This window comes from Rhipicephalus microplus, chromosome 7 (genome assembly GCF_043290135.1).
Source record: "Rhipicephalus microplus isolate Deutch F79 chromosome 7, USDA_Rmic, whole genome shotgun sequence".
Lineage (NCBI taxonomy): Eukaryota > Metazoa > Arthropoda > Arachnida > Ixodida > Ixodidae > Rhipicephalus > Rhipicephalus microplus.
This window is the reverse complement of record NC_134706.1, coordinates 72,089,819-72,109,600: the sequence shown is the minus strand read 5'-3', so window position 1 is coordinate 72,109,600 and position 19,782 is coordinate 72,089,819. Positions and strand designations below refer to the sequence as shown.

Here is a 19,782-nt window from a genome sequence, read left to right as displayed (position 1 = left end):
ACGAAGCAGCTGCATGATGCTTACGGCGCAAGCAACGACGATGGCGCAATATGTTTGCAAACCATTCCTACGTTAAAAATTTGGTCCTGTGATGGCACGATGGCGTGGCACTCGCTTGTGGCCTACTACTGCGGCAATTCCGCTAGTCAAGCGCAGCACAAATGATCTCGGAGTGTTGTTCAGTTGATAAGTGAATTCTAGTACGCAAAGTTTACTGTAGCACGCATAAGATTACTCAAAGCATCGTTTATACACGGTCGATTAGTGGACACCACCACATACCGGCAAGAAATGAGGTACAGCGAATATTCAGCAGTTCCTATCGGTTAAGTAAGTACTTTGTTTCAATTTACGGTGATTTTACGATGAAGAGTTCATCTTGTGAAAGCGGAACGAAAAGTACGTCCATGCATCCTGTCTTTTCTCATGCGAGTTGACGGGTTGATCATCCTTCCGCAGCATCTTGGATTGCATGGCGCGCTACCTATAGGCCGTGGGCATTGCGACTTGATCTTGGTGCGTTAAGGTACGTGCGCACTGGCGAGAAGCATGCTGCGGCGGCGTGTCACCTGTCAGTGGCACGGCTCGGTAGACAGCGGCACACTGTCCACATTGGTGGCGCCGCGAATAAAGCAAGGCAAGAATGGACATGTCGTGGCACGCGCGCTCATTTGCTAGCCGCCGGCTCGCGGTCGTGGCTTGTCTACTCCGCGATGTGTGGAAGAGGAAAGAGTGTGGTGAGGAGGCGACACTGATGTGAGGAGGAAGGAGGGAAAAGCAGGTGCTCATTGGTGGTACAGTGGCTAGAATGGGGAAGTGTGATGAGCGCGCCCGCTTGGTCGGGCCGTTTTGCAGGCAACAATATAGATGGCGCTGCGGCCTGTATTCACGTCGCGTGCTTGAAGCAGAAGCGTTGCCCAGTCCGCGTTAGAGTGTACTCTAGCCGCGTACGCCGCATCTTGTTATCCCGCTTCACGTTTTTTATTTTCAGTTAATGTGGCTACACTTTTTGTATGTTGTAGCTCAATGATATGTAATGCTACTATGACGAGAACAGATGGCAGAAGCTTGCACGGATGCAGAATGCCTTCAGCTAAACGCGGTCAACAGAATGTTGGGTTCTTGCGATTACAATAGTTTAGTTCGCCCGTATATTTAAATATAGCTCTTATTGAAAAAAATGTGGACCACAACAATACACTTTATTGTACACTTGTCCAAGCACAACACAAAAACACACAGATGCGGTCGCACAAGTGAGAAAGCAGTTATGTGGACTGAATGTTTATGTCAGACGGCAAAGTTTCAGATTTTTTTTTTTCACACGCGGGTAGATGCACGCTTCTTGTTCAGGGATTTCGTGTAGAAGTGGAGGCGCGTTATGAAAGAAAACTTTATCATCTGGTTGGTTAGGCTCTCGCTGTGCTGCGAACATCCAAGCACGACAGAATTCCTCTGAAGGCACGAGGTCAACTCAGCCAAGCTATCATGGTGTAGCTCATTATAGCTGAACTACGTCGTGAAGGTCGTCACCAGGGCTTCTACAAACGCGAAGAGCTGCTCCGAGGGATAGAGTAGCCCACCGTTGTCACAAAAGTGAGTCAGCGTAGCGAGGTCTTTGCTTGCGTCCTGCGGAGCTACGAGGAGCTCATCGAAGCAGTCACGGCAGCCGCTTTTCAGGACAGTCTTCCTGGCGACTTATCCGGCTATGTAATAAACAAGTCGGGCGTCGCTTGTGTTTTCAGCATACACATGATCCACATCAAGCGCCGACTTTTACAGTACGCCAGAAGCTTCTTTGAGCTTGCCATTATCAATCAGCGAGTCCACTTGCTTCACACTACTGCCGTCTCCAAGCAGAGAAGTCATTGAGCCTCCTGAATAGCTGCCACTGTTTGGGGCCTTCACCAAATTATAAAAGCTCAAGCAGTTGACTGTGATCAAAAACTGCGTTGTTGTAGGGTGATCGTTGCACCCTGAAAATTGGCCAATGACGCCAAATAACTTTTCAATGCAGTCTTGGCTCAGACGGCTTGTGAGGATGAACTTGAAGTTCAGCTTCTCACTCGCGTACCTCAATAGACCGAGGGTAGCATGCAGAGTGACTCTCAGTTCCTCAGCTGTGCTTCCTGAAATAAACCCAACTTTGGATGGCTCTAAGAAAGTTTCCCACTTGTTGAGGTATTCAAGAAACTCTAGTATGTTCGTTTTTTGAGGAGAATGCACCTTCAATCCTTGCGATGGAATGCGTGCCGTCATTGCTTCGATAAGTTTAACCATCATCTGCACAAACGCCTGTGTTGTGGTCGGGTCGCTCCACCAGAACAGAACAGAAAAGAAGGTTTTATTGTGCTAAATGAAGAAGAATACATGTGCATGATATACAGAAAGAGGTCCCATAGTCAGAGACTGCAAGGGGACCTCTTGTACAATGTAGAATTGAGAATGATTGTGATGTACATAGCAGAGAGACAGAGCTACAGTAAATGCAATTGAAACAAATAAAGTAAGAATATACCCTTGTAATCTCACAGAAACAATTTAAAAGTAAGAATAACGTGCTAACTTCAAGAACAAGTGATTACATTACGCAACTCACAATGAACAGGAATCAATTAAGAAACAGCAAAACAGGCTAGTTAGTTGACATGATATGATTTTTTAACTTCAATTTAAATACATTCAGAGAACGGCATACTTTAATGTCGGAAGGCAAACTATTCGAAAAAGAAATTCCGGAAAAATGAATGGTTTGTTTGCCATAATTGGTGCGAACTTTTGGCAGTAGAAAGTTATTGTTAAGGGCAAACCTTGTGACATTGTTATTTGAGAGAATGCTAGTAAAATGTGGAAGTTGGTTATTTATAGTTCTATGCATGTAAATACCAAGGTTATATGCTTCAAGTTTATTGAAATGCTTCAAGTTTATTGAAAATGCTTCAAATGCTTCAAGTTTATTGAAAAGAATGTGATAATTGATTGAATCAAAAGCTTTCGTTAGGTCGATGAAAACACCGCCCGCATAGTAACCGTTCTCAATAGCCTTTTTTAATTGGTCAGTAAGTGAGATTAGCGCAAGGTCACTGGAGTAGCCGGAACGAAAGCGAAATTGACAAGGCGATAGTAAATTAAACTTGTTCAGGTAGTCTGTGAGACGTGTACAGATCAGTTTTTCAATTACTTTGCTCAAAGGGGTAAGATGCAAATTGGGCGGTAGTTATTCAATAACGAAGCATCTCCTTTTTTATGTACGGGGATTATTTTACCCTGCTTCAGTTCATGCGGGAAAACACCTGTTCTAAACATGAAATTCACAATTGAAGAGAATACATTTGATATAAGGTGAGCTACCATTTTTATATGGGAGGGGTGAATGCCATCAAGGCCAGCACTCGTCATTTTTAGGGTACCTATAACGCTAATTATTTCAACTGGAGTTGTGGGAAACAGAAAGAACGAATGGGGTAGGCGATCTAAGGCCAATTCATTTAATAAAAGGTAGGGTGTGCTCGATGTTAAAGAAGAAGTTTGCAAACTGATCGGCGATGTCAGCTGGTTCACTATAAGTGACATCATTATGAAGAACTGTAGCTATTTTATCTGAACGTGGGTTCCTATTTAAAAAAGAAGTAATGATGTCCCATTTTTTCCTCGTACTATTTCCGTACTTAGTTATCTCTTGCGCATAATACTTTCTTTTAGCTTCCTTTAGCTGGGTGTTTATTAGGTTGCAAAATTTTTTATAGCGAGCAAGCAAATTCGTATTAAACGGTTGCCTTTTAGTTTTTTTGTAGAGGTTTTCATGTTTGCGCATGTTTGTTAGTAATCCCCTCGTCAGCCAGGGATTTGCTGGTGCAACGTTTCATTTCCCAAGTTTTCGTTATCGTCCCAAAACACCACACGATTCTCAGCGCAAACCGCGCCAGCAGTTTTCCAGAAGGTTCCGGACTGTAGTAGATCATTTCGATAAGATCACGCCCACTGTGCGAACGGTACAGAGTGTTCTGGAACCTACGCCACCGCCAGCAATAACACTAGAACATTCGATGGCAAGAGTATAAATGCCGACGCGCTTTGCCACTTGTCAGTAGTTGTTGATCGAAGGCCGACGCTCTGTTCGCCGCTATCAGTCCGAAACTGCTATCTGTGCGAGACTGCTGCTGTAATTGGACTTACTTTTTACAGGGCACAGGTTCGCCCAAATAAACAGTTAAATCCCAACACAAAGTCTCCTGTCTTCGGCCACGTCACGACCCCGTGACATCTGGTGGAGGTGCTGCTTCGTTCATGTACCGGACGCCCCCCTCAAGCCGTGAACCCAGCCCACGTCGCGGAGAAGATACCGACGCTAACCAGGAGCAGCGAACAAGCCGCCGACAGCAAGGGATACCACCGGAGTACGGGCTTCTGCAAGACAAGGCGCGAAAGACCAAGGCCATGACCGTGACTGCAGCGACAATAACAACCACAGCGTCCCAGCCCACGATGGTCATGCATCAACCCAGGGAACCACCAATTTTCCATGGGTCATCGTTCGAAGACCCGGAGTCCTGGCTAGAAACATACGACCGTGTGGCCGCCCTCAACCACTGGGACCATGACGAAAAGCTGCGTCGTGTGTTCTTCTATTTGGAATACACCGCAAGGACCTGGCTTGAAAATCGGGAGTCCACGCTCCGAACGTGGAATGTTTTCTGCGGCGCATTCCTGCAAACGTTCGCGAGCGTCGCTCGCAAAGAGAGGGCCGCTGCTCTATTAGAGACCCGGGTTCAGCTACCAAATGAAAATGTCGCCATTTTCACAGAAGAAATGACCCGACTATTCCGTCACGCTGACCCAGACATGCCTGAGGAGAAAAAAGTTCGTTTCCTCATGCGAGGGGTCAAACAGGAGCTCTTTGCGGGACAGATGAGAAACCCACCGAAAACCGTCCAAGAATTTGTAGCCGAAGCGACCACCATCGAAAAAACCCTGGACATGCGCACCAGACAGTATAATCGTCGCCTGACTGCAGAATGCGCTGCTACTCAAGCCAGTGACTCCGACAACCTGCGTGAAACGATCCGAGCGATCGTGCGGGAAGAGCTGCGCAAACTGTTGCCTTCGGCACAACCTCAAGTGGATTCGATCGCCGACATTGTGCGAGAAAAAGTTCGGCAATCGCTTCGAATTCCCCAAACACCACTGCCCGAGCCAGAAACTATGAGCTACGCCTCTGCAGTGCGCCACAACGCTCCTCCCCGTCCACGCCGAAACGCCGCCCCGTCGCACTTCCGTCGCCAGACACCACCCCCGCCACCACCCCCACCGACGACCTACCGTTCGCCAGCGGGCCAGCGCAGTGCGCCGAGTAAAACCGACGTCTGGCGCACCTCTGACCGCCGCCCACTGTGCTACCACTGCGGCGAGGCCGGGCACACTTACCGCCGTTGCCAGTACCGACAGATGGGACTGCGTGGCTTCGCCGTCGATGCACCACGTCCGCAGCCAGGGGAACGGCCGCGTGACATCGCCGACTACTTGACAGAAACTCAATGTACACCACGAAGTCCTTCCCGTTCGCCGTCGCCCAGCCGCCGCATGTCACCGCACCCCCGGCAGTACTCCGACCCAACGCGGGGCCGGTCTCCTAGCCCGTATCCGGGAAATTAAGGGCAGCAACCGGTGGAGGTGCGGTTGCTGTGTGACGAACTACCGAAGATCCTCCGACGACGACGACGCCGCGACGGAGCTTTCCGAACACAACGCCAAACAAGCAAAGCCCTGACGGTGAAAGCTCACTTACCGAAGGTGGCCTTACGACGCAACATGGAAGAAGCGGAACAAGCCGACGCAGCCGTGACCCGACGCCACGCCCTAACTGTAATGCGAGATGGCGAACCAGCGACCTCGACGTTCTTATCGACGGCCACAGTGTGACTGCTCTCGTCGATACTGGAGCTGACTATTCTGTCATCAGTGGGTCGTTCGACGCGAAGTTAAAGAAAGTTAGGACAGCTTGGAAAGGCCCTGAAATACGCACAGCTGGAGGTCATCTCGTAACGCCTGCAGGAATCTGCACAGCGAGAGTCACCATTAACGGCCGTATTTATCATACAGACTTCGTAGTCCTACAGCGTTGCTCGAGAGATGTCATCCTTGGCATGGACTTCATATGCCTCCATGGTGCTGTCATCAACCTAAAAACAAAGTCGATAACGTTATCCACAGAAGAAGCACTACCGCCGCGCATGCCGTCAGGACACCATGCCTTGAATGTGCTGGAAGAACAAGTTACCATTCCGCCTCACTCAAGCGTCATTATTTCAGTCGGCGCTCCTAAATCACCTGACTTGGAAGGCGTCGTTGAAGGCAGTCAGCATCTGTTGGTCACCAGAAATATTTGCGTCGCAAGAAGAATTGCAGAGTTGCGGGGAGGCAAAGCAACGGTTATGCTCACGAATTTCAGCAATAAGTACAAACATGTGAACAAAGGAACAACGGTCGCATACATCGAAGAAATTGTCGAAGCCACCAGTGCTATCGCCTTCGCCGATTCTGCGGAACCTGCTCAGAGGAACCAAGCCCCTCCCATAGCTTTCGACGTCAATCCCAGACTTCCGAACGATAAGCGAGCACAGCTCAAGGCCATGCTCCTGCAATACGAAGATTGCTTTTCGTCGTCATCGAAAATTCGGCAGACCCCAATCACGAAACATCGCATCATAACCGAAGAAAATGCCAGACCACTCCGTCAGAGTCCGTACAGGATTTCGACGCAAGAACGTGAGGCCATGAAGAGACAAGTTGATGAAATGCTGCGGAATGACATTATCCAGCCGTCCAAGAGCCCATGGGCGTCCCCCGTGGTGTTAGTGAAGAAAAAGGATGGGACCCTACGTTTCTGCGCCGATTATCGCCGCCTGAACAAAATCACAAGAAAGGACGTGTATCCTCTCCCACGAATAGAAGACGCACTTGATCAGCTCCATAACGCCAAGTACTTTTCGTCAATGGACCTCAAGACTGGCTATTGGCAAATCGAAGTCGACGAAAGAGACCGAGAGAAGACGGCGTTTATAACACCGGACGGCCTCTTCGAGTTTAAGGTGATGCCCTTCGGCCTTTGCTCAGCGCCTGCATCTTTTCAACGCGTTATGGATACAGTACTGGCAGGATTGAAGTGGCAGACTTGCCTTGTGTACTTGAACGACGTCGTCGTGTTTTCCTCGAGTTTTGACGAGCATCTTCGGCGCCTTGAAGCTGTACTTCAAGGCATCAAACTACCGGACTCACACTGAAGCCATAAAAGTGCAGATTTGCGTATGAGGAGCTCTTCTTTCTGGGGAACGTTATCAGCAAGTCTGGAGTTCGTCCCGATCCGCGGAAAACAGCCGCCATCGCCAACTTCCCGACGCCCACTGACAAGAAGGCCGTGCGCCGATTTCTGGGCCTGTGCGCCTATTATAGGCGGTTCGTGAAAAACTTCGCCCGCATCGCCGATCCTCTCACTAACCTTACCAAGGCCGACGTGGAATTCAAGTGGCAAACGCCACAGGAACACGCTTTCAAGGAGCTTAAACATCGCCTCTAGACGCCTCCGTTACTTGCCCATTTCGACGAATTCGCCGAGACAGAAATAAATACTGACGCAAACAGCGTAGGTCTTGGCGCCGTTCTTGTGCAGAGGGCTGACGGACTTGAAAGGGTTATTGGTTACGCCAGCCGATCGCTATCCAAAGCAGAAGCAAATTATTCCACAACAGAAAAGGAGTGCCTCGCCATAATCTGGGCCACGTCGAAATTTCGCCCCTACCTCTACGGCAGGCCCTTTAAAGTTGTGAGCGACCACCATGCCTTGTGTTGGCTAGCCACCTTGAAGGACCCTTCAGGTCGCCTCGCACGATAGAGCCTGAGACTTCAAGATTATGACATTACTGTCATTTACAAGTCCGGCGAAAAACACTCCGACGCCGACTGTCTCTCTCGTGCGCCTGTCGACCAACCGCTACCTGACGACCCGGATGACGGCTATTCTTGGGAACGATAACTACAGACGACTTCGCTGAATGACAGCGGGCCGACCCGGAACTTAAGGCCCTAATAGAATACCTCGAAGGCAGGACCGCCGAAGTCCCGAAGGTATTCAAGCGCGCACTTGCGTCGTTCTTCCTACGAAACGGTCTTCTACAAAAGAAAAACTTTTCACCGCTTCGAGCTAAGTACTTCCTTGTGAAGCCTTCAGCTCTGCGACCAGAACTTCTGCAGGCCCTACACGACGATCCGACGGCCGGACACCTCGGTGTTTCTCGCACGCTCGCGAGGATACAAGAAAGTTACTACTGGCCACGTCTTACCACCGACGTCACTCGTTATGTGAGGACATGCCGGGACTGTCAGCGACGCAAGACACCGCCGACAAGGCCAGCGGGACTTCTGCAGCCAATTGATGCACCTTGTCGACCTTTCCAGCAGATTGGTATGTACCTACTAGGGCCGTTCCCGACGTACTACCGACTACCTCACCCCGACTACCGACTACCTCACCCGCTATGCCGAGACAAAAGCCCTGCCAAAAGGCAGTGCATCCGAGGTAGTTAAGTTCTTCGTCGAAAATATCGTCCTACGTCATGGCACTCCGGAGGTCCTTATCACCGACAGAGGAACGGCATTCACTGCCGACTTAACTCAAGCGATCTTGGCACACAGCCAAACAAACCACCGCCGGATGGCAGCGTACCACCCACAGACCAACGGCCTCACCGAGCGGCTTAACAAGATGATCGCCGACATGCTGTCAATGTACGTCGATGTCGAACACAAGACGTGGGACGCCATTCTTCCGTATGTGACCTTCGCATACAACACGGCGGGGCAGAAGACGACGCAGATATCTCCATACAAGTTGGTCTACGTAAGGAGCCCGGCAACGACGCTCGATGCCATGTTACCCAACGTCACCGACAAAGAAAACCTCGATGTGAGCGAGTACCTTCAACGCGCCGATGAAGCCCGACAACTTGCGCGTCTCCGTATCAAGAATCAACAGACGACCGACAGCCACCGTTACAACCTTCGACGACGCTTCGTGGAATACCAGCCCGGTGAACGTGTTTGGGTGTGGACGCCGATACGCCGACGTGGACTAAGTGAAAAGCTTCTGCGACGCTACTTCGGACCATACAGGGTGGTTCGACGTCTCGGCCCACTTAATTACGAGGTTGTTCCCGACGGCATCACGAACTCTCAACGACGCTGATCGCGACCTGAAGTCGTGCATGTCGCGCGCCTCAAGCCGTTTCATGCGCGTTAACAAACTGCAACCGTGTTTTTTTTGTATTACTGTTTCATCGTAATTTATTCATTGTACTTTCTTGCATTATTATTGTACCTTCATCTTTAGTTAAAGCATCGGGACGATGCCTTTTTTTCAGAGGGGGGCAATGCCACGTTCCATTTCCCAAGTTTTCGTTATCGTCCCAAAACACCACACGATTCTCAGCGCAAACCGCGCCAGCAGTTTTCCAGAAGGTTTCGGACTGTAGTAGATCATTTCGATAAGATCACGCCCACTGTACGAACGGTACAGATTGTTCTGGAACCTACGCCACCGCCGGCGATAACGCTAGAACATTCGATGGCAAGAGTATAATTGCCGGCGCGCTTCGCCACTTGTCAGTAGTTGTTGATCGAAGGCTGACGCGCTGTTCGCCGCTATCAGTCCGAGACTGCTATCTGTGCGAGACTGCTGCTGTAATTGGACTTTCCTTTTACCGGGCACAGGTTCGCCCAAATAAACAGTTAAATCCCAACACGAAGTCTCCTGTCTTCGGCCACGTCACGACCCCGTGACATTGCATTGTTTTTTTGCATTTTTGCTTATCTGTACAAGATTGAACATGTAATAGCAGCAAAGATGAAAAGAGGGTGAAAGCTTCTAGTGCATCAGCTTTAAAATAAACTTCAGACCAGTTAGTGTTAGCAACGGTATCAATATATTTCTGCTTGTCCAATATATCACGAATAAAGGAAGTTGAATCAAGTTTTGCAGTGGAATCGAAACGCAGAAATATGAGATAGTGGTCAGTAATATTAATTTGTAGCACTACAGCGTCTGGTGTCATGAGTAGATTTGAAAATGCATGATCAATGAGGGACCCATTGCTAATGCTGTTTGGTCTAGTTGGAAGACTGATTGAAGATTCATACCAGAAGCTGTTTAGTGCAGCCAGATAGTTCATTGAGTTAGGTGACAAATCGTCTAGTAAATTAATGTTGATTTCACCCATGATAATAGCATTTTTATTTTCAAGGGAAATAACACTTAGGGAGGGTTGCAAGTTTGTGCGAAATTCTGTAACTGGAAAAGACGGTGAGCGGTATATACAGCCTAATATGAATCTTTTGTTATCTATATTAAGAAAAGTATGCTCAAACTCAAGCCAGACCGATTCACAGTAGAGCGTGTTTAATTCGAGATCAAACCTTCGTTTACAGGAAGCGTTAGAAGATACGTATGTGGCTGCGCCACCATGATTACTAGATAACCTGTGACTGTAATATGGCGTGTAGGAAGGCAAACCGAACAGATTTCTATCGTCTTCTGATAACCAAGTTTCTGTAACTGCAATTACTAAGAAAGGGTCGGTAAACGTGGAAAGAAGACTTTGAAATTCATAAACATGTTTTCGTAGGCTTCTGGCATTAAGATTAATAAAAGAGCGGGAGTTACTGCCTAAAAACGAGTTTAGTTGCACAGGTGACAAAAGAGCCGACGAGGAAGGCATGGCTGGCGCATGCGCATTATGTACAATGGGAGCCAATTAGTTTATTTTAGCCAGATCAGCCTCATCGCGTATCCTGTATACTTTACTGTCGGTTGTCTTGGGAGCTTTGATTTGGCAGTTTGTTGTCCACAAAAACATCAATTTTTTCTCTTTCTTTAAAGCCAAAGCCTTAGAAAAGAGCCTTGTTCGCAGGGGTCAAATGCTCATTTACGTACACGGGATTACGTACACCGTCTAACCACTTCATTCTTGTAAAAAAATAGGCCACGTAGGACTTCAGCACTGAACAAATGAAATGCTAAGTTTACCTTCATCTTCTCGAATTTGTTGGGGTTTACATGAGAAGCGGTGATTTTAGCAATCACTTTTAGAGTGACGGCGCATTTATCTTCGTCATACGCTGCTTTTATATGCTCCATGTACACAGCACTTCTGGGGTCTTGTAAGGGGCTTTTATAAAGTCATTCCTAACACACTTCAATAAATGTGGGAAGTCTGATATAAAGAAAAGGTGTCGGCCTTCCTCTACAGGATGTGGTACGGAAGACTTTATCGATGTTGAAGACCCCGCTATGCCGAACCTGCGCCACATGGATCGATTCCATGAGGCTCCATCCGAGGTAATAAAATCTACTTTGAGGCCTGCTTTCTCTGTAAGCAGCACGGCTTCCATAACTATCTTTGAAAGTAGTGCAGCTTTGACATTTCCTCTGGAAGCAAAAACGGCCAGTATTTGGTGCCAGGGGCCTGTTAACGGTTAAAACAGAATGACCATACCAAGGTCACATGGAATGTGTTTTTCGCTCTCAGGTGTGAACTCTCCCAAATCCACAAATCCTTCTACCTTTCCTGCTGCACCAACACTCAAGCACTCTGACAACCTCATTTCGTCTACTATGAGGCCCCCGTGTCGTTCGAATTCATCCATGGACTTGGTTTTCTCTGCAATCCCTGCTAACACCATGGGAAAAAACCCAAAGCCATTCTTATACTTGCGCATGTAAACTTTCAGGCACGAGCGACTCGGCAGCAGAAGTATGCCCTCACGTCTCACGTGTTCATACAGCCGAGGGCTCTTCATTCGAATTATCATGCATTCAAGTAACTAATCTGGGTTGTACTTCATTCCCTCGGGCGACTTACGTCGTGCACCCTGAAAACACTGCATGATGGCAAGCTTTTGCTTGGGTGTGAGATCTTTAAGTCGTCTTTTAAGGACGTTTTCTTTGAGATCCTCACTTTGCTGCTTCAATTTCTGCATAGTGTTTTTATACCGCGAAAGCTTGGCCCTTAATCGTTCAAGAGCTTGTGTTTGTGCCCTCCTCCTTAATAAGATACGAACAGCTCGAGTCTGGCCACGTTGTTTCCGCGCACATCTTTGATTGAGAAGGCCTTTCCTGAGATGCTTGCACGAAATGCATTGTTTTTTCTCTTGTGCAGTTCGCTGGCAATTTAAACTGGATTTTACGGTACCAGTGACCGCGCACCTCTTGTTGCCGATGGAAAACGGAAATTCTTCAAGGGTTCCAGCACCTGAGCACACACTTAGAGCGCCTACCTGCCGTAACAAAGAGGCAGGGTTGTCACACGCATCGTGCAGTATCTGCACTCCTTTCACAAACACTTCTTGCTTCACCCCGTTTTCTTCTTGTGTGAAAACAACCAACTTCCTGGCGAATAAGATGACTTTGTCTTTTCCGGGTTGACACACGCTGTAACCAACAATTAGAAAAGATACACTGAACGTATACTTCCCCCACGAGGGCGACGGTAAGGCGAGATTGTCAAACGGCATGCACGAATCGCTCTCGACATCAACACTGTCAATCGCGTTCTCAGCACTTACGGATGAGGCAGTTTCTCGTGCACGTTTCTTCTTCGGTGGGGCATACTGTTCAGTCCTTGTAGGGCGCTTTCTCTCCGGTGGTAGTATCTTTGAGCAATAGGCAGGGGTGTTCGGGAACTGAGTTGGAACTGCTCCTGGAAGCAGCATGGGCCTGGTTTTGTCAATGCGGACGAGCTTACCATTCACAGAGTGCTCAAAGTATCTAGAAATGAACCTGTCGTTGAAGTGGAGTTCACACACAGCACAATTTTTTTTCCAGTTTCTTGTCGGGTCGAGGAACAGCGCGTTGCCACTGTGCGAGCAAAGTTGGGTCCTTCGGTACACCAAACAAGGACAGTTTAGTCGTATTAGACTTATAGCCTGTCGTACACCCAGGCACAAAACAGTGACTCTGCCTCCGCGGCATGGCTACAGAAGACGGGGGGGGGGCAAACTTTGCACGCAGATACGTAAAATCAACCGCACGCACATGTAACTTAACGAAGAGAAATAGCACGCTTTTTCGCGCGGCGGATGTACAGCGACGTGAATGCGGGAGTGAGTGCCCCCACGCGGTTTCCTCTCCTCAGTCTTCAGCGCCTCCCGTAGGAGCCGCTCGCCGGGCGTCACACTTCCCTATTCTAGCCACTGTATTGGTGGTTTGCTAGCGCGGAAGCTGGTGGCAGCGGCAAAAATCGCCGAGCGAGCGATTCGGTCGGCGGCAGCAAGTTCACGACGCTCCGCGAAAGAAAGAGAAAAGCAGTGTACCGCGAGCGGTGAGCGGCGCGTGGCATCACTCCCTACACACTCTTTTTGCCTGAGAGTGCCGCGCGCCGCTTGGCAACGCTCCCTACACTCTCTTTTTGCTTTTTTTGCCTTAGAGTGCCGGGTGCCACTTTCTGCTCTCTCTTTCTCTCTGCCGCGCGCCGCTCACCGCTCGCGGGACGACGCTTTTCTTTTTTGCTCCCGCGGAGCGTCGTGAAAATGCTGCCGCCGGTACGCGTGTTTCCGTATCACATCCCAGAATATGTATGGGAAAACTTTGGCGCCGCAAGTGGCTGAAAGCAATCACATGATCTAAATGCACTTCTGGTATATATTTAAGGTGAAGCATTTGAGAACTTTGGCGACTTTGAGCGTATCTATCTATCTAGCCTAGAACTTTTAGCTCTCCTAGCCCTTTCGATAATGCTACCAATACCAAACTTCGTATGGCATAACATACTGTATTAAAAACATATTTTACTAGTCATGACATAAAAATCCCGACATGCATGTCATGAATGTTATGATTTACATGCTGTGGTCTTGAAGCTCTTGCGGTGGTTTCGTTCACATGGCATGGTGCAAAACTGGTATGGTATGACGTGATTGCATGCCGAACACAAGCGACAGACTGTAACATGGAAATCATGACATGCGTGTCTGTAACAACATGACTACATGCCGAGCTCATGACGTGCTCGTGGCCGTTTCACTTGCGTCACATATACCAAATTTGGTATTATGGTACACGTGAATCGATGACGAATGTATGTGACTTGTGCAAACCTAATAGTCATGAGCTGCGCGTTATGTAACAACATGACTACATGCCACGCTCATCATGCGCTAGCTGCCGTTAGCCTAGCTTCGCGTATACCAAATTCGGTATTATGGAACGTGAATGAATTACCAAGGTATGATACTGGTGAAAACATGATAAACATGAGATGCATGTCTTGTAACCGGACTATATAATGCGCTCATGATGCGCTCGCGGCCGTTTCGCTTGATTCAGATGTACCAAACTCAGCATTACGCGACGCAAACGGACGACAAAGGTAAATGACACTTCCAAACATGATAATCACGACATACGTGTAATGTAACAACATGACTGCATGCCACACTCATGATGCGGTCGCGGCCGTTTCGTTAGCTTCACATATGCCAAATGTGGTATTATGTGCCGTTAATGGATGACGAAGGTATGCGAGTAGTGTAAACATGATAATCATGAAATGCGAGTCATGTGGGAACACGACTACATGCCATAGTCAAGGCGCCAATACATTTTGACGTGACGCGGTGCGTGTGCTCGCCGGCGTTCGTTTTGTCGCGTCACGCCGGCGTTGCCATGCCAGGCACTGGTCCTGGCATATACTCGCAGGCGTGCGCTGCGCTGCGTTATATTGATGCATGAGCGTTTCAGCGCGTCCGGCGTCCCTCCGTCACAAAAAGAGGGAGACGCATTGTTGTCTCGGTTACTCATCCGCGCGAAATTTGCGCCGGTTGCCATCTGGCCACGCTGACGGGTGGTGGTCGCGTCGATAGCACCTGGCATCCGACAATAGACTGCTCGCGTTTTTCTAGCGTAGCGTCACTATGCCCAGCACGCGCGCGCGTCATCGCTACATTGGAGTATATTGAGCTCTTCTTGATGCGTTGACGGCCGTTTTATTAGCTCCACATTTACCGAATTTTGTGTGACGTGACGTCAATGGATGACGAAATATATGACTGATGCAAACATGCTAATCCAGTCACGCGTGTCATGTAAGAACATGGCAACATACCACGCTAATAGCGTTCTCGCGGCCGTTTCGCTAGCTCCACATATACTAAGTTTGTTATTACGTGACGCGAATAGATGACGAAGGTAAACGACACATCCAAACATGTTAATCATGACAGGGAAGTCATGTACGACATCATTTATTCTACCTCGTAACGTTGTGCTTATTTTAAAGTGACATACCAAGCTTTCTTTTCGTGCTTCACATATCATCGATTCCAACTGTACGTAGGATCTGCCAATTTTTTGTTTTTGTTTCTTTTTATGCAAGATTGCGGCGCACATAGGCGTTAGCATTAACGCTAGTTGTGCAATACGCCGGTGATGCCTGTTGAAGCCCTGCGCCGTAGAAATTGTAGCGAAACGTGTGGGCTTTCCTCTGATGGTTTCGCTGAAATGAGTCGTGTTTTTACGCAGCTGGTGTGCTCCAATTTTTCATTTATTACGCGTTCGTGTGAGCTGCCGGCCAGCGAAGAAGACGCGCCACTTAGAATATTCAGGATCTGGGTAAGTGGGCTGTATCACATGTGGTATTTACGCTGTGGTCTTCTGTGCTCCACGCGTAAGCGAAGACGAGACGAACTTGTTTCAATTTTAGTTGTTTTGTGACTGTGCGCTGTTTCTCGCTACGCCGCGCGTTCACTCAAGGGTTCTTTGCCACCTTATTACTCTTTATATCTCGTGACTCACTGCCAGCTTGCGCGCAGTTAACGCGCACAGTGCTCATGAAACTCATGTAGTAGATTAGAGCGGTTACAGCCTAGGCGTTCCCCAGATGCAACTCCACATTCAAGAAGGACACTGAAATGCGCAAAGCATGGGCGTTTTCACATGAAAAAGTAGGTAGCGCAGTTGTCCCTCCCAAACTGATGAATAATCTAACGTTCAAAGGTATTTTGGGCTGTTTTGAAAAAAACGAAAACATAAGGCAGGGAAACGGTACATGTCCCCTAATGCATATCTCTGCCATGTTGAACAAAACATGCAGTGAAAATAGTAGGGTCCACTGTTGTCCATAAAACCTGAATAATAAAAAATTTATCGTGAAACAAAAAAAAAACGTGGCTACTGTATTCAGAAACATAGTTGTACAATGCAGACACATGTGTTATTTGCAGATTCAGTTATTGGAAATTTTGTGCGCAATTTTTTTACTGTAACTGAACTCATATTACACAAAAGTGCTGTTGATACAGATATCGACAAATGAATTGCAAAAAATTTGCTTTTGAACAAAAATAACTAGCAAGAACTTAGTGAAATAATACACAGTATGAAAATAGACAGAAGGAAACAAATGTGTTCACACGTTAAAAATAAACTGCTTCATTTCTTATGCACTTCTGAAAATGAAATAATTTGTGAGTCACTGCACATGTATGTCTTTTTGTCTGTCTTTTTATGCCATTTGTCACTTCGCTATGTTTCAAAATCAATCAGACTAAAAACGCAAAGCTGCAAATAGGTTTCCTTGACTGTGACATGTTTTTAAAGAAATGATCATGTGAAATGAGTGTTCTTCAGATTGCTTGTTATCTAAGGAAGACATAATGTCATGATCACATAATTGACATTTCTGTTCTCAATTTAACATACCATGCAGCAGCCAAACGTGGATGAACTTTTATTGGAAGCAGGATTAAAACACCACGACATGTGAAATGGTGTTAAATTTGGAGCAAATTGTGTGTTGTATTACCTTGCACAGATGGTATGAAATTGCACCAGAACGCCATTCACAAAAATATATGTCCATTATATGTTCACAAAAATATATGACATTCAGCTGAACCGCAGGTTGTGGGATCGAATCCCGGCTATGGTGGCTGCATTGTCGACGAAGGCGAAAATCCTGTAGACACATGTGCCTCGATTTTGGGTGCACGTTCAAGAACCCCAGGTTCGAAACTTTCGGAGCCTTCCACTACAACGTCTTTCACCGTCATATGGTAGTCTTGGAACTTTTAACCCCCCATATCAATCAATCAATATCTTTTGCTGAAATAGTCCATTTTCTCGTCCAGTTCATGCGAATGTACAGTCCATTCAATGTAGCTTTGTTTACAGTTCGTTCACTTGTTAGTTAGTTTTAATCTATCACCTAGTGATTAGAGCATGATGAGCATGAACTCCCCATACAAATTGTTCCTGAATGTTAGTGTTGCGTTAGAGGTAGCACTACGCTTACAATACTACTTGGTAAGCACAGACGTGAGCCTAAACATCTGATTGAATTATTATTTCACTTGCTTTTTTGTTTCCTTAGTTATCTCGTACACACTGCCGCTCTTGAGCAGGAATGAATTTCAAACAATGAAAAAATAAATGAAACAACATGCTAATACATCTCAGAAATTACAGTAAACGGAACCTTAGTGCTTCATAAGACAGCACTCGGCACTGCACGTAGCAAAGTAATTGTTCAAATACATAGCTGGCAAGCAAACGATACAATCACACAGGTCGTTGATCATAAAAATGTAAAAAGATATTAGCAGAGAAATCACTGCAAGCAGTGTGAGATTGTATGTCAAAATTGACATATACAACATCCTAATGTCCTACCATATGAGAAATAAGGACTGAAAATCAAGGCTTGTTAAAGCAAACAGAAGAGAACTAGTGTATATTGAAGATGCATGAAAAGTGTACGGAAAGCCCAAAACTCACTAAGATGAACAATCAAATGCACTGAATAAAAACGAACTATGCTGGCCTTGAACCAGCTAACGGGCGTGATCCTTTCAAATATGGGCAATGCTGCAGATCAACATCTTTTGTGCTGCTATTCGCTAACTTTCATTGTACGAAAGGCCCAAATTTGCTACTTCCGTACTGATGGCAAGCATTGTTTCTCATCTACACTTAGCCGTGTTTATCTACTCCGATTATCTACGTCAACCATCCTAACTCTGAATTTTGGTGTGTTGGTGACTAAAACTTCAAAAAGGATAGACAGCTTCTGCAGTACAATAGAATTCACTTTTATTGCTTGTCTTTAAAAAATAAAATTACGAACTGGCACATACCCTGCTTGGAGTAATTTTAAATTGTGGGGTTTATTAGTGATGCAATTGATCCTAAGCAATTTGGTGCACAATCTGGAGCAGCTAAAACCTCAGTTTTCAGCAGTAAATCAGCTTCTTTAGCACTTGACCGTCGCACATTTTCAAACATACATTTTAAATCTCTAAGCGCAAGTAGTTTTACCATGTTTATCATTATATATACACGTGCATTCACACTTGTATATGATGCCACAAAAAATTAAAGATAACCCACAGCTTCTCTGTTTCCTGCTAGCAGCCCTAGATTTCTGTATAGTCTTGGCATAAGGCTTCTTGGTATTTCCTTGTGATACACACTTCATTTTCGAATCAGTACGACTTTCCCTGATGCTTCCAAATACATAAATTTTACACGCATATTACGTTTGCTATCAGAAAGAACTAGCCATGTGATGACGTCTGTGCTTTCAATGCAACCTAGGATTAAGAGTTACGTGGAGTAGTATGTACTGTTGCTCTTTATGAAGAGACTCATTAAGCTTTCGGTTCTTTTTCACCTAATGAAGAAATGGTATATTTTAAATTCTGACAATATGCAACATGAAATTCACTAAAGTGAAAGGCTAGGCTATGCATTTTATTTAGACTTATGCCAAAGGAGAAACACCGATGTACAAGAGTAGTATTTCACTGTACTACAGCATTAAAATCTGGTCACTGTAGTGGCTGCAATTTTTATATATGTGGACCATATAGTATGACAAATAAAACTTCAGTGACCTGCATAAGTGCGATATAAGTCAGAAGAAGTAGAGACATAAAATTTTCTAAAATTACGGAACTCATGCGACATGTTCTAATTACATATTCCCACTTCTTTCTGTAGCTGATGCAATCACACCTCGCATAAAAGAATGGCGTCTGATAAAACTTGCAATTCTGCACTTGTTTTTCTCACTACTTTTTAATGTCCTACCCGCGCGTAGCTTGACCAAGATTAACCTACACAAACAAGTAAACATTTCTACACTGCTCCAGTCCCTTCAGTGGCACTGCGTGGCACACTATACTAAATTCCGTGCTCTTCTGTGCACAGATTGGTGCAAACTATCATTATGCAGAGAGTTTTAACACAAGCTATGCATGCCTTTGGGGTTTCTCCGAGCTCTGCCTTTTGTATTGCATATTTCTCGTCTTGCTAATTATGAAGGGTGAAAAAGAAAACGCAGGGCTTCATAACAATTTTCCGTGGGAGAGCTTGAATACTGCCACAGAAATTAAGGCACTAAATATAATCTGAATTTCAAATTGGCATTCAGATTGTCCTAAGAAACCTTCTCTTATCCGGAATACTCTTGCATCACATATAGACTGTAAACAAAAGGGTGAGATGTGTGCCGCAGTAGTGAATATGGTTCATGAATCAGTTGCAAAATTAACTAGTAAGGTGGTAGGAGGCTCAAATGAACGTCCAAGCGATTTGTCAATATGGTTGATTGGGCGAGTTGGTGCTTCATGATTGTTTTGATATTTTTCTGTATGTGTGTAAGTAGTGAACTCTACTTGCAAAACAAATCCATGTGATGCTCCACATCCAACGTTTTAAAAAATGTTAGGATTTTATAA

The 19,782-nt window shown here is 46.3% G+C and overlaps 1 protein-coding gene and 1 pseudogene across 1 annotated transcript in view; one reads left to right on the top strand and one right to left on the bottom strand.

Moving 5' to 3' along the window:
- The window catches only part of LOC142766971 (japanin-like-RA2), a 118,084-nt gene that overhangs the window by 33,672 nt on the left and 64,630 nt on the right, over window positions 1-19,782 (top strand). The gene's annotated exons all lie outside the window — the stretch shown is intronic.
- On the bottom strand, window positions 1,513-11,185 carry LOC142767152 (uncharacterized; annotated as a pseudogene).